This window comes from Felis catus, chromosome B3 (genome assembly GCF_018350175.1).
Source record: "Felis catus isolate Fca126 chromosome B3, F.catus_Fca126_mat1.0, whole genome shotgun sequence".
NCBI lineage: Eukaryota > Metazoa > Chordata > Mammalia > Carnivora > Felidae > Felis > Felis catus.
Genome location: NC_058373.1, coordinates 7,005,330 through 7,017,187, shown reverse-complemented (window position 1 = coordinate 7,017,187; position 11,858 = coordinate 7,005,330). Strand labels below are relative to the sequence as shown.

The window sequence follows — 11,858 nt, the reverse complement described above, 5'->3', positions numbered from 1 at the left end:
CGCTTCCGGCTGTGGTGCTAGGATGCCCCCCGTGGGGAGGTGCCCACCCTACCTCCCAGGCAGACGCCGAGGGGAGGGTCAGGACCCCAGAGGGGGCGTGTGCCATGGGCTCTGGCCCCGCTCAGGAGCCCCCATCTTCCGTACAGCCAGTTCCCTGGGGGGAGCGACACAGTCACACGGGAGACTCCGAGGTGGTCCTCCAGAGAGCACCAGCTTCAGAGTCAGGCTGACTTGGCTTGCGGGTCTCACCCCTGAGAGAGCAGCCGTCCCACCAGGTGGGCCAAGAAGGGGGTTGAGACCTCATTCGCAGGGTGCCCAGCACCAGGCCGGAGCGGGGTGAGGACCTGTGAACTACCTATCGTCAGTAAAATTAAGGCCCGCCTCTGAACTCCCGACCTACCTGGGTCCCAGCACAGCTGGAGTTCTTGCCTGCAAATGTCAGTGTCACTCGATGAGGCTGTGAAACGTGGAGGAGGAGGAGCTAATGCTTGCTGCGTGGCTGCTTTGCGAGGAGTTGTGTCGTCCGCTCCCAGTGGCCTGGACAAGCAACTCAGAAAGCAGAGCTGGTGAAAGCAGGAGCCCTGCTCTTACCCGGGGGCTAGAGTCTTCCTCGCACAACTTCGCCTCAGTCTCCTCATCTGTAAAATGGGTATGTTAGTCCCAACGCCCGTAGCTATCCGCGGGAGCAGATAGGGCCGGGGAAGTGAAACCGCCCTGCAATCTGCCGCAGCCTATACAGGCTTCGGGTGGAATCTCGTCGCCCAGCGAGGCCACTGCCGCCTGCCCTTCTGCCCTCGGTTCCGGCAGGTACAAGTCAGGGTCCACCCCAGACCCACAGGCAGAAGGTGGAGCTGGGCCTTGCCTTCTGCTCCCTCCTTCCTGAGCCCTTTAGCCGCCCCACTTTACTCCCCCGGCTAGTTTCCACTCCCCAGCCCTGCCCCAGCTTCCTTCAGACCCACTGCCGCTGGCATCCGCCCCTAGCGCTGCCCTCCTGGACCGGGGGTCGGGCGTGCCCGTTCTTACTTTGTCCCTTCTATCTCAGCTCACGGTGCATCTGCCCCCGGGTGCCCTTCCCAGACCCTAAACACCCTGGGAACTGCTTCTGCTCCAGGGCAGGATGGTCAGGTGAGTGAAGCTACTGTCCAGTCCCCAGAGACCATGATAGAGCCCAGCGTAATGACAGCTCCAGGAGAGGGAGGGGGAGTTTGCAGGGGTGCTGGTCTCTGGCCAGGTGAGCGCTCTACCTGGCGTCCGGGCCAGGGCGGCTCAGGACATGTGGTCTCACCTGAGCCCGTCTCCTCCCGTCCCAGGTGGGCCTACAGGGTGAGCTAGAGGCGAAGGGAGAGTGTGGGCAGGTGCTCCAAAGCTCCCAGGCGTAAACGCCTAAGGGACCAGTCCAGGAAACAAAGGAGGGACTCAGGCCTGACATGCCCTGCAGCACGGGCCGTGCGTTGATTGTGTGGACTCCGCTGATGGTGGCCGTGCAGAAATGCTGACCGGTGGAAACATCTTCAGGGCTGTGTCTGGCCCCCAGGCCACCAGTGTGAGACCTAAATGAACACCAGTGTTCATTTATTTATTTTTGAGAGAAAGAGAGTGAGCAGGGGAGATGCAGAGAGTGGGGGTTGGGGAGGGGGGAACAGAGGAGCCAAAGAGGGCTCCATGCTGACAGCAGAGAGGTTGGTGCAGGGCTCGAACTCACAAACTGTGAAATCACAACCTGAGCGAAAGTCGGATGCGTAAGCGACTGAGCCACCCAGGTGCCCCGAGAATGCGCTGCCTTGAAAGCACTCCTCAGTGGGTTGGGGCCCTGATTTATATGCTCAGGGCTTGCCCCGTCGAAGTTCCCACCCAGGATAAATCCAATCCCACTTCTACGGGGTGACCTGTCTCCTACCTTTACATCATTTTCACGTCTCTCACTTCTACCACCCTGAGTCTTTCAAGCTTAGTTATTAGAGAGAGAGAGAGAGAGAATGTGAGCGAAGGCAGGGGAGGGGCAGAGAGAGAGAATCCCAAGCAGGATCCACGCCATCAGGGCAGAACCTGAAGTGGGGCTCGAACTCAAAAACTGTGAGATCGTGATCTGAGCTGAAACCAAGAGTTGGACACTCAACCCACGGAGCCAGCCAGGCGCCCCTAGCCCGAGTCTTTGACCTTCCAGGTTAGATGCCCCAATGTCATCGGCGTTTTCCCCTCTCTGTGGGGCCCCTCCCATTTCCCCTCTGTCCCACCACCTGCCCATCGCCCGGCCTGTCTGTCCCTTCCCTGCCCACTCCCCGCAAGCCCCTAGTCAGCGATTCTTAGCAAGTGGGGAAAGGGTGGGAAGGGAACCAGGACTCCCTGAGACAAGGCTGCAAGCAGCATCCTCCGGCCCGGGGCTGGCTTGGGGAAGTCCTGTATGTTCACACGGATCCGGCAGAATGAACTGAGGCACTGAGGATGGGGTTCCTTTTCGCCACCCAACCCCGAGGCATCGAGGAGAATCTGGGGGTGGCTGGAAATGACGGTCTAAAAATGGCCCTGTCTCACTGCACGTACCTGAGTCACCTCTGACTCAGGCCCGTTTGCTGCTGGGGCGAGGGGACTGGAAAGGTCTCTTTCGCCTCTCACACCCCTCGGCCTTCCCTCCCTCCTTCGCCCGCCCGGCCTGAATGGAGAAAAGCGCTTCTATTCAGGGAAAGGATTCTCTGCCCTGCCCTGGCCGGCTAGCTGTCTTCGGGCACTCGCCCAGCCCCCGCTCCCCACCACCCCCGGCCCCGTCCAAAGGCCCGCTGTCTTCCAGGGTGAGGATCCAGCCCGGTCTGGTTCCAAGGGTGGTAAGAACGCTGCCCGCTTCCTGCCCGGCGTGCTGCGGGCTGGGCCGGGCTCCGCGGCCAAGAGACTTACTCACTCGTGGAACAATTTCTCCTCTATATGGAAAGAACATATGCTTTTCCTGCTGGGGGAAGAGAGGGTTTTGAGCAGCTTTGCCGAGACGTGTAGGAAAAGGCAAACGTTGGCCTGGCCCCAGCACCCTGCTTTCAAGCCATGTGCTGCGTGGTCGGTGGCAGAACACGTTGGCGTCCGATCCCAGGTGCGGGGGGGGGGGGGGGCGGGGAGGCCCCGGGAATACTGTTCGGGACCTCCGATTTAGGACACGGAGCTAGCGGGTGTCCTCACGTCTTCATTTTCCTGTTCTGTCCTCCAGCGTCCGTGGCTCAGCCATCCCAGCAGACCCCCCACCCAAGACCCTCAGTCTGAAGGAGGAGCTCGAGCCATGGGGAGCCGGTAGGACCTGGCCGTTCAGATCTCACTGCACCCAGGACTGGCTGGAGTCTAAAGAAAGGAGAGGCAGCTGTAAAATAAAAATTCTTTCTCTGTGAGCTAGCATCTTTCCTCTAAGGGACAGGAAAGGGCTGGAAGCAAGAGATGGAGGCTGGCGCTCCTCTGTAATGAGGAAACCCCAGGAGCCTGGACCGCAGTGCAGCCACAGGAAGGGCAGGACCTGGCCGGCAGCAGGCTGAAGGCCAGTCACTCCCCCCCCACCTCCCGCCCCCCAACCAATTGCTTCCGGGCTGGGCACTCCTGAGCAGTAGCCCCTCTGAGCTTCTGTTCCTGACCTGCAGACTGGGGATAGTGATAACCGCCCGGTGCAAGGGTCAGAGACAACGATGTGAAGTGATGGGAACAGACGGCCGCTCAGAGAAACACGGCCTTGAACCGAGATGCATCCCGGTTCTGAGCCGGGGCCTGCCTGCTGGCCAGGGTGGGGGATGGGCACCGGGCCTGGAAACGCCTGCTGTGGCCGACTGTTTCTGGGTCCTCCAGGAACCGGGTGCCTTTTGTCCCGCCCTCTCGGGCCTGCCCCTTATTCAATTTATTCACGTCAATAAATTGCGCCTCCTGGTGTACTACTGGCGTGTTATAATGGTCTGGGCCCCTATAACGGAGTATCACAGACTTTGATTTTCACAGTTCTCGAGGCCCGGAAGTCCCAGCTCAAGGTGCCACCAGGTCTGACATCTGGTGAAGGCTCCTCCTGGTTTGCAGACGGCCATCTTCTTGTGGTGGAGACAGAGGGCACCTCTCGTGTCTCTTCTTTTAAAAAAAAAAAAATTTTTTTTTAATGTTTACTTTTGAGAGAGAGAGACACACACACAGAGTGTGAGCAGGGGAGGGGCAGAGAGAGAGGGAGACACAGAATCCGAAACAGGCTCCAGGCTCTGAGCTGTCAGCACAGAGCCCGACGCGGGGCTCGAACTCACGGACCGCGAGATCGTGACCTGAGCTGAAGTCAGACGCTTAACTCACTGAGCGGCCCGGACGCCCCTCTTGTGTCTCTTCTAAGGACACAAATCCCATAATGGAGGCCCCACCCTCATGACCTGACTCCCTCCTACAGGCCCCACCTCCAAACACCTTGGCACTGGGGATGAGGGAAAGGGGAAGCCAGCCAAGGCCCAGGGAGGTTAAGTAACTTGGCCAGCGTCGCGCAGGGATGAAGTGGTAGGTTTGGGACTTGAATTCATCTTAGAGGGAAAGATGCTTGGGATTCGTCACCCGTGGAGGGAATGAAAAACCCGATCTTTCCTCCTTCTATAGCAGCACAAGGCCCGCCCTGGTGGGGAGAGGAAAGTGTCCCAGGACAAGGGGAGATTGGGTCAGGACTCAGGGTTCCTGGCCTTCGGCAGCAGGCACTGGAAAATGGAATTTAACCGATGTTATTGGCACCTACTGTTTACAAGGCATACCATAGCGTCTCCCAGTTTAAAACCAAAGCAAAGCAAACCCTCGATCCTATACTTTCCCACCTATTGTCCCAGCACCCTTTCTCCCCCAAGCATCTCAAACATCATCTACACCCCGTCTCTCCTAATTCTCACCTCTCGTTTGCTCTAAACCGCAACTCAGCCTTCTCTTCCTGCCTCTCCACGGAAACTGTTCTCACCAGATTACCAGCGAGCCCCATGTTGGCAACTTCAGGATATCTTTAGGTTCTCATCTTGTTAGATCTCTCCACATATTTCAACTTTCCTGGAGTGAGTTTCCTCCCTCATTGTCATTACCACCAGTCACCGTGCCATACTGCGGATCTGCAGAACTTACTTATCACGGAAGTTTGTGCCCTTGGGCCAATGTCTCCTCTCTCCCTCTCTCCCACTCCCCCAGCCCCTGGTAACCACCATTGTAGTCTCTGTTTCTGTGAATTTGGCTTTTTTAGATCTCACATGTAAGGGAGATCATACAGTATCTGTCTTTCTTCTTTGTGACTTGTTCCCAGACATGCTCTAATCTGAAGTATATGGTTCAACAAGTTTTGACAAATGCCCATATAACCATATATATCCAGATAACCTACACTTCTGTAAACATTTTCATTGTCCCAGAAAATTCTCCATTCTCCCTCTCCAGTATCCACTATTCTTTTTTAATTTTTTAATGTTTATTTACTTTTGAGAGAGAGAGAGAGAGAGAGAGAGCATGAGTGGAGAGGGGCAGAGAGAGAGGGAGACACAGAATCTGAAACAGGCTCTAGGCTCCGAGCTGTCAGCACAGAGCCCGACGTGGGGCTCAAACTCATGAACCGTGAGATCATGGCCTGAGCCGAAGTCGGACACTCAACCAACTGAGCCACCCAGGCGCCCCCAGTATCCACTATTCAAATATCTACCTCCATGATTAGTTCTGCCTGTTCTAGAAGGTCGCATAACTGGAATCATATAGTATATACCCTTTTGCTCAGCATAATATTTTTGAGATTCATTGACGTTATTGCATGTACCCATGGTTCATTCCTGCAGGGATAGAAATGTTCTGTACCTGCACTGTCCAGTGTCGTAGCCACTCACATGTGGCTATGGAGCGCTTGAAATGTGGCTAGTGTGACTGAGGGATTACGTGGTTTTGTTGTTTTTTTTTTTTTTACTTTTTTTATTTCAGAGAGAGAGAACATGTGCATGAGCAGGGGAGAGGGACAGGGGGTGGGGGGGGGGGGAGAGAGAGAGAGAGAGAGAGAGAGAGAGAGAATCTCAAGCAGGCTGTGTGCTCTGTGTGGAGCCCTATGCATGGCTTGATCCCATGACCCTGGAGCCACGACCTGAGCTGAAATCAAGAGTCAGATGCTCAACCAACTGAACCACCCAGGCGCCCTGGGATTGAGTTTCTAAATTCGATTTCGTTTTAATTTGTTAAAAATCAAACAGCCACATGTGCTTAGCCACTGACTACTATAGTGGACAATGCAGATTTAAAAAAAAAAAAAACACTGAAAGAACTAGGAGGAGAAGTCAACCAAGCAGTGATAATAGTTGGAAATATTCATGGACTCCCGTCAGAACTGGGCTGATAAGAGCAACAGGGAAGGACAGATGCTCATAAAAACCTTTACCATTTTTGTCTTTATTTCCGTTTTGACCCCGAAAAAGTTGGACTGTTTACACTGTTTGATAACAAATAGACATACTCCACTATGTACATAACTGATTTCATCCCCTGTGACCACGATTCATGTTTTGCCACGTTTTGGGCATTCAAAAACATTTCCCCCTGTGGAACTCAGGGTCGAGATTTGGATGATCCACTGTATTGAAGGCAAGAAGTAATAAAGGGCCCTCTGCACACCCATCATCTACATTCTCGTAGAACCCTGGGTTCTTTTCCAGCCACTGCCATCTCTCTCCTCCTCCCAGCCAGTAGTTGCCCCTGGAGAAGCAAGACTTTACTGTCCTCTCCTTGTCCCTCTCAATGGACTGGCTCCAATGTCCTAACGACTTGGCCGGAGGAGCTCTAACCAACTCTCTCAAGAAGCTTCCAATGGCCAAATCCGATGGACGCTTTTCAGTGCTGATCCTCATCCCCTTCTCTGCAGCATTTAACAGTGTTGGCCACACCCTCCTGGAACTCCTTTTTTTTTTTTTTTTAGAATGTGAGCCTCTCCTGATCCTTTCCAGCCTGCTACCTATTTCTCTGCAGGTTCTTTTTTCTGCCCACCCCTTCAACAGCAGTGTTTCCTTCAAGCTCTTCCCCCTCAGCCATTGCCTGGTCTCCCTGGGCAATTTTACTTCTGTGCATGACTTCAATTGTCCCTTTTAGGTGATGACTCACTAGCCTCTTTCTTAAACTCGAAGCTTGTCCAACTGGACTCTCCACGGGCACATCAAACAGCACGCCCCCGAATTCTGCCTCGTGTCATCATTCCCTTGTATCTTCCTCATGTATTTCAGTCTTGCTCTCGTGATTCCATCATCCATCCATCCGTCCATCCACTTAAGCCAGAAACCAAGACTTTTCTCGGCCCCTCCTTCTCTCTTCCACTTCTATATCCAAACACTCTCCAAACCCTAAGGATTCCATTTTCCGATTTCTCCTGCATTCCCTGGCATCTTCATTGCCTTAGCTCATGACCACACCATCACTTTCCTGGGCCACTTAAATTTTCTTCCACTGGACCCGTATTTACAGTCGGGCTCAGCTTCACCCCTGATTTCACAGTCTTCCTAAAAGCCAAACAGGTGCCATTCTCCTGTTCAAAATACCTTTCAGTCAAGTCTGGTGGGTATTCATTGTGCAGTATTCATTTCTCCTTCTTTTGGAAATGACCCTTCGATATTTCTTTGAGATCTACTTTTCCCTACAGTGTGCAGACCTGATGGGATCACAGATCAAGAGTTCCTGGCCTGCCCAAGCTAGACCAATCGGTCTCTGTATCCAAGAGCTTTGAATCTTGTGTGGATTGATTCGAGGCTGCCGGAGTATTGCTCACTGATGCCAGCAGCAGCGGCCTGACAAACCAGAAGCTCTCATTTACCTAGACTCTTGGCACCTCCCAGTTTCTGTTCTTTTCCAGACCTAATTCGTGAACCGTTTTCTTTTTTCTTTTTTTTTTCTTTCAGGTCTATGAGTTACCGGATATTCTTCAAAGAAGTCCCTCTTCTGATAAAATTAGCCCAAATCTATTTCTGTTGCTTGTAACTGGGAAGACTGATCCAAAATCCAGACTCATTCATAAGGCATTGAGTGGCCTCCACCTTCCCCCGCATCACCTCTGTCACGGTCCCCCTGAACCATTCGCTCCAGGCTGCAGAATAACGCACCCTACCCCGTGCACACCACACCTAGAAAATTCTTCCCCTTCTTCCGCCTTTGAGTCTCCACTCTGTGAAGCCTCCCCGCCACCCCCAGGGGCTCTACCTTCGGTGGCCCTCTGTATACCCCCCACCACGTTTTACTGAAACTGCCCCCTTACGTGTCTAGCCCCCTGAACTGGGACTGAGCACAGCCTGGCACACAGTAGTACTGTGCTCGGTCAACTCCCTACTCTAAGCCTGGCTCCTCAGCCAGAAAATGGGGATAATGGCATCAAGGTTCTTGATTACAACCTGCAGAAAACACCTCTGGCAACTTGAGCAGAGAACATCTCTACTAGAAGGATGCTGGGTAGCTGGGAGAATTGCCGGTGAGGGACCAGGCTCAGCTTGAGCTCCGACCAGGAAGGAGGGGCAGCCAGGGCGCGGTCCAGTCACCGTGGCCATTGGCAGTGCATGCTGGATAGTACTGGAGGTCCCAGCAGAGTGAATTCTGACCCGATCTTGTATCTGTGTGTCACCTGTTCCTTAGGTGTGTGCCCAGTCCTCCGTGTGGGGGCGGGTCAAATATTTACCTGGCCTTTTAAGCTTAAACAATTTTTTTAAATCATTTATCTTTAATATTTTTAAAATTAAGTTTTTTTTTTAATTTTGAGAGCGAGAGTGTGAGCGGGGGCGGGGGGCAGAGAGAGAGAGGGGGAGAGAGAGAATCCCAAGCAGACTCTGAGCCATCAGCTTGGAGCCCAGTGCAGGGCTGGAACTCATGAACTGTGAGATCATGACTGGAGCTGAAACCAAGAGTCGGACGCTTCACTGATGAGCCCCCCAGGTGCCCCTGGCCTCTTAAGCATCTTATGGAGAGTGAAGCCCAGGCTCTTACCAAGACTCACACAATGGGGACATCCTGAAACATGGGGGGCAGTTCAGGTGCTCAGTGGTTCCCTCAGTGAAGACGTCCATCACAGAATGCTGTGGGGTCGTTAGGAGGATTGAATGAGATGATGCCATGACCCAGCGGTCCTCAAAGGCGTCGTCGCCTCAAGCCAGAAGCGATAGAAGGTGTCCCGGTCAGGAGGCCCAGCCTGGAGCCTCGGGCTGTACGCTTATGTTATGTGCATTCAGCAAACCCCTGCTGTGGGCCAGGCCTTCTCCTCAGCCCTGAAATACATCAGCGAACAGAAGAGACAAAGCCCCTACTTGCCGGGTCTATATTCTAGTGTTTATCTTTGAAGCCTCACGTCTTACTTAAACATGGGTACAGACTCTTGCACGCTGTTTTCTAGTAGGACCAGAGCAGCTTACTCGTCACATCCAGTGCCCGTTTCAATACCAAAGTAACGGCTCCCTACTAAGGGGCTGGTGGCTGGCTGCTCTTTGCTGGAAGATACAGAAAACTGTGCCTTTATGTGCCCGAATTTGAGCAAGTTCCGGCTGACATTAAGAACAAAGCTTCAACCAAGTTTGAGGGAGGAAGGAAGGAAAGCTGGGAGCCCAGGCCCTGTGGGAGTGGGGCAGAGGGATCTGGGGCCTTGCCAGCCTCTGTCAGGGTCCAGGTACAATCTGGGACCCACCCTCCTTCTCTGCCTAAGGCACCAGAAAGAACTACACACTCTTTCTTTTAAGGGGTTCACGTAACGAGCAGTCCCGGGCTGGCCGCGACAGTGCTCTTGTGGGGCAGTGGTTCGGGGCTGATGGGCAGCTAGATCAGCACGGACTTGGACCCCTGTGGTCAGCAGGTGGCCCGGGGCATGGTGTGCTGTTGGCAGCTGTGGGCAGCCCGGAGCCCGAGGGGCGGGCAGGCTACGGCCAAGACAAGGGAGGTGACCTCCCTGGGCAATAGTGCCGAGGGTGGCCGTGGCCCTAAGTTTGGTCGGGGCCAGATGTAGGGTGGGAAGGAGGCCCAGAGGGAACCACCCACCCCACGAGCAGGTTGGCCGCCCAGCTGGGTGGTTTGGGAGGGCTTTGTTGCCTAAGGAAACTCACCGTCCTTCCCAGGCAAACCGCCGGAGAGATTTATGAAAAACGGATGCTGGTCGGAGTAGGGTGAGGGGATGGGGTTGAGCTTCCCTCCCCTCCCACCGTGGTCAGGAGCAGACCCAGGAAGGACCAACTGGGGTGAGCCGTCCCCAGCCCAGCCTGGCTCCGGAAGAGACCCTCAGAGGAGAGCTCACATGTTTTGTCAGCTAAACAAGGGTCCCAAGGACTTGCTGCAGTGAGGCAGTTGTGAGAGTTGTGTGAGAACAGTTACGAGAGGTCAACACGTATAGTGCTCACTGCATGCCAGGCACCGCTCTGAATTCACGGGCTCCTCCCCGTGTCCACTTCCACAGGCACAGAGAGGTTAAGTAACTGGGCCGAGATCACAGAGCTAGTAAGCGGGCAGAGTTGGGATTTGAAGCCAGGCAGTTGGGTTCAGGATCTTAAACCCTGCCTGGCATTGGCCTTGTACTTCATACTCAAGACAGAGAGGGCAGCCAATATTTTTTCAGCACCAACTGTCTGACTAGTGATGTACTACCCCCTTCATTTCATCGTCAGGGACGTTATCGTCGTCAGGGCCGTTTTCCAGATGATGAGGCTGAGGCTCAGAGAGTACATCACGGAACTTGCACAAGGTCATGTAGTGATTCCATGACAAGTTATGGATTTGAATACAAGTCTGTCTCATCACAAAGCTCAGCACATAATAGCACCTCAATAAATGCAGAGCCCCTCCCCTCTTCTCTGAGTCCAGGAGTCTGTCCTGGACTCATGTCTGTCCTAGTCTGGCTGCAGTGTCCCACCCAGAGGTCCTGCACAGCGTCCCCATCTCAGCCAGACCACTTCCTGTTGGTGAGCCAGCCAGAAAAAGCCAGAATGAACGCAGACGTTAGACAGGGGCTGCCTGGAGCCTCCGCAGCACCCTGTCAGCCCACCCGCCTCCCTTACAGGGACCTTCGGACAAGGAGCCAGCCTCACAGACAAGGGCCGCATGGATCGGCAGCCGGCGGCTGGCCCCCGGGGCGGGCAGCCAGGTGCCCGCAGCCGCAGGAGAGAAGGGCCCCTCTTCTCTGCACTCAAAGGCGGATTGAAGAAGGCTGGCTCCGTGATTTTTCCAAGAAGCTTGTCCAGAGCCAGAGAATGGGAACATCTGTGCCCTGAGCTCTGTTCTGGATGCCGCTCAGGCCACAGTCTGGGGCTGGCGTCAGCTGGAGACAGCCCCGCGTGGAGGAGGTTCTGGCTTGCTGGCTGGCGGGTGGGGCCGGTCTGGCTGGCCAGCTGATGAGGGCAGCCGCTGGCCTCCACCCCAGGAGACGGGGAGCCCAGGCCCGGGGAGCAAGGATAGGGCGGGAGGCTTGGGCACCGGGGGCCTTCGCCGTTGAGTGTTTGTGCAAAAGGGCTGTGGAGGCCACGGCATCCCAGCAGGTGGACCTCGGGCCCTGGCTCCAATTCCCCAGACCTCTAGACCCAAGGCACCTCCCTTCCGCCTCTGCCTCTCGAGACAGGGATCTGCGAGCGTCTCTTAGCTCTTCTAATCAGCCTCCTCATCAAGGCTGCAAAGGAAGATAGAGATCATCTGGCCAACCGCGTCTCCCTCTCTTTTCCCACTTGGCATGTTTTTTAACTTTAAACTTCACTTTCTCGAAAATAGAATATCTTGGCACGGTTCAAAGTCAAGGTGCTATACGAAGCCATACAGATCTGCCCCGACTTCCACTGGAGTTACGTCCCGATAAACCCATCATAAATGAAAAGTACCATCTAATGAAAATGCACTTAATACACCCCACCTACTAAACCTCATAGCTGAGC

At 54.5% G+C, this 11,858-nt stretch overlaps 1 long non-coding RNA gene across 3 annotated transcripts in view; it reads right to left on the bottom strand.

The window, feature by feature from the left end:
• Positions 1-11,858, bottom strand: part of LOC123385802 — a 139,409-nt gene that overhangs the window by 1,979 nt on the left and 125,572 nt on the right. For 2 of the 3 annotated variants that reach the window (XR_006598847.1, XR_006598848.1), the window contains exon 2: positions 401-4,080. This is a non-coding gene — a long non-coding RNA (uncharacterized LOC123385802). The remainder of the gene's footprint in view (positions 1-400; positions 4,081-11,858) is intronic. The other variant, XR_006598849.1, reaches the window with a different exon arrangement.